The sequence below is a fragment of the Anolis carolinensis genome, chromosome 3, assembly GCF_035594765.1.
Source record: "Anolis carolinensis isolate JA03-04 chromosome 3, rAnoCar3.1.pri, whole genome shotgun sequence".
NCBI lineage: Eukaryota > Metazoa > Chordata > Lepidosauria > Squamata > Dactyloidae > Anolis > Anolis carolinensis.
Window position 1 is genome coordinate 93,943,836 of NC_085843.1, and position 3,802 is coordinate 93,947,637.

Here is a 3,802-nt window from a genome sequence, read left to right on the forward strand (position 1 = left end):
TTCCAAGAAAGTCTTCTGCAGTGAAGATCTAGTCTATGATGATTGCGACTCTGCTGTTATTTACCTCATATTTTATTATAGCTAATACACATCTAAGTTAAAGGTTAACTCATCTTATTTTTCCAGCAAGTGGTTTTTATTGAAAACTGCATCCCATGACACTGAGTTAAAAGCCATGTAGTGAAGGGTTCATAAGCAATTGCACAGAGCATTAACACCTAATATAACATACAACTCAGTGAATAAAATATGAACAAGCACAGTCCACAATGCTAATTACCTCCCTAGAAGTAAAACTGAAAAATGTATCTGCAGGTCCAGATCTTTCCCAGACCTCCCTGCATGGCAACAGGTAATCAGTACCCAAAATTGGGCTTCTTTTTTACTTTTCTGGAATATGACCATACAGCCCAGAAAACTCACAGCAACACAATTTGCTTACTATTTTACCAAAGAAGAAGCAGTGAAATAAAGCCAATGTTTCTGCCATATCTAAATGTGCCAAGGCAAACATTGTTCTCTTTTTACCTAAATACTCCAATCCACAGGAATGCCCACTATTGTTAGCACTTCGTTACATGAACCCCCAGCAAACATATAATAATGCAAGCAAATAAGAGGTGGGAAGATTCTATAACAGAGTTCTCAAATCCATTTGTGGAGCTCTGTAGACCTCTATAATCTTCTTCACACTCTCAGTTCTGGGTGCAAGTTCTTGCCTGAGTCTCTCCTCAAATTCAAAATTGAGAAAACTACTTCCCTGTCCCTTCACTTGCTTAAGGTGCCAACTTCAAATAATTATTCAGAGATCAGTGCAAATTTTAAAACCTCCAGGGATTAGGTTTCATTTAAATAATATCAATATCTGCATAAACAAGCTATCAGTTTAGCAAAAATGATAATCTACCGGCAAACCTATGGATATAAACAGTCAGGTCTCACCACTGCACAGCACACCAATAAGACATACTTCAAGTAATCTATCATGTGGAATGGGGATAGAGTCTTGGGGTTGATATGGCACAGTAAAAACTGCCCGACCAAAACATTTTCCATGTTCTTCTCCTTATTGAAATGAATTCAATTTGAGCAATCCCCTGGTGAATAATCCAAACTAAACTGCACTGCATTTCATCTCTTAGTCATAAGAATAAGCTGAGAATGCTGAATTGTCAGCAAATCTTTGATGTAAATCAGTGGTCACAGGAGAGTTCTTTAGAAGGTAGAGGAACAAAATAATGTAGCCATCAGCTCATCAAAGAAAAGCTTTTTTTTTCTTTGAAAGAAATAGCTAACTTTTAACAAGCAGTCCCAGTACCATATAACGCTATGTCCTCATTATTGAAGGATACAATTGTTTTTGTTCACAGTAGCTTTTAAAAACAGTATAATGAGCTTTAATTTATTCAAGGAAGTGGGTACAGCTCTAAAGTGCATAAATTAATAATCGACATACTTCCTCTCGCCTCCCCGCCCCCTTTGTTTGCTAGTTGATTTGTTTCTGTTGTCCTTGGCTTTTTACCTAAACACTCCAATCCACAGGAATGCCCATTATAGTTAGCACTTCATTACATGAATGCCAGATTGGATTCACCTTTTGCATTGTAATCTGTATAATGTGAGTTTCAGCGATTTAACTATTCACCCCTAAGGGAAAAATATGTAAAATATGTAGAGAAGGCTAGATGAGGAAGTGCCTCAAAAAGCCACCATACACACACATTTTAGTGACAGCAAGATATGAGTATTAACAACCATCTGGGTATTTAATTTGGTCACTTCAGGTCAGCTTCCTAGAAATTGTCAGTGAGAAAGCTGCAAGCCTAGGTGTCAGAGACAGAACGCCACCAAAATAAGATTCAACACAGTTTATTAAAGTTACAGAACCAAAAACGCCCGTAAAAGACAAAGGGCTAGGCAAAGGGCTTGCCTTCAGAGGAAAAGAAACTAAAAAACGTTTCAAAAGATAAACCGGATTAAACTGGAGTTTAATCCGGGTTAAACCAAAAATGCTTAATTCAGCCTGGCACTTTAAACAAACAAAAGCTGGTAAACAAGATTCAAAGAAACACAAATAATTGACAGCAGATTCCTCTCTGCTACCCAAAAGCTGTGATTGAGTAACTAAGATGTTACTCCTCCGAGCAGCGAGCGAACTCCGGGTTCAAACACATCAATCAGGGCAGCAGCAGTCAGCGGGGTCTCAATCCGGTCCGAGGTCGAAAGCCAGGTACAGATGTCTTCAGTTCACCAGTTCCACCGATAGCCACGGAAAGGATAGTCCGAGGTCGCAGTCAGTCAGTCAGTCAGTCAGTCAGTCAGTCAGTCAGTCCAGAGTAGGCAATTAGTGTCCGTCAAAAAGACGACGGAGGTCCAAGCTATTAAGATTAAACACAAGTTGCACAGGAAAAGCCCACACAGTTCCTCCCGCCGTCTATGCCCAGTGTCCTTGGTAACTTACGTATTCAGCAAACGAATCACACCCGTCTTCAGGAAGTTCCCAACAAGAGCCCAAGCGTTCGTCCAGATTACCTTGCCCAACGCAATTAGCCCTGGATTCTAAACCCCATTTTATGCCAGTTACAACTCCTCATCGCTGTCAGCTGTTACCCTAATTCCAGGTGCCTCATCATCATCATCCTCATCAGAGCTAAAACACCTTTGACTACGCCCCACAGCATCCCCAGCTGTGGATCCCGTTCCATCCCTCCAGCTTGTCCACGGGTCTAATCCTGCAACCTGCCAGTCGCCTCCCACACTATTATTGCCAGTGGCACCCAGATCCTCTCTCACACGAGTCCATTCCATATCATCCTCCTCAGAGCTAACCATCTCTTCCTCCATTCCTTCGGTAAAACCCTCAAAGGAGTCTTCGTCAGTTGGTTCTGCAAATAAGTCCCGCAGCCATTTCCTTTCTCGCTCCTCAAGAGAGTCTGACTCCCGAGGAGTCTTACGACCACGTCTCCCAGTATCGGAGCCATAAGGCTCAACCATAACACTAGGACTTAAGGGGTGCACTGTATGGCATACTGCATTGGATGTTTTAGTTAGACTAAGTTTAAAACTGATAAAATAAAGGAATCACAAGCAGCTAAATAGTTTTAGACCATTGTCTGTAGCTTTAGACTGTTCTTCTTCTGTGCATGAGGCAGGCCATAGTGGGCAAGTATATAGATGCAGAGTTGTTTGTTTTGCTTCACAATTGTACAAGGTGGGGGATTCTTCTAGGTAGTGCCATTTTGCCAGGTTGTCTTTTGATCTGACAACTCCACTTTTAAGTCTGTTCAGGGACTTCCAAGTTACCATTCTTGGTTTTCCCCTGGAGGAAGACCCCCGTAGGGGGGCATCCAGTTGGAATTGTCTAATTTTGCTCCCACAGGAGGAACATTTAGAGAAGTGGTGGTTCTCGTGAAGTTTTTCCTTGATTTAAGTCTACTGGGAGACATAGAAAGAGTCTTCTCAAAGACTGAGTAAATACAGTTGAGCATCCCCTGGACAACATTACTTGTAAACGGCTAATCTTTCCAACCCAAAAGCATTGCTTTGTAACATTAAATACATAAATGGTTGGTTTTCTGGAACCAGCATGAATTTTAGAAAAGGGGTTACAGTAAACTTTCCACTCAACTGTCTTCTCAATGCAACTGCTAGATATGTGTACTGAAACATACAACATATACTACTTCATCAGATGGGCTTCTTTCCCCGTTGTGTGCTGCCTTCTCTTCCCTTTCCCAATGGAGCCCCTTACACGATGCACACATACTTCCAGCTGGGCTCCGTTGGGAAAGAGGAGAGCAAG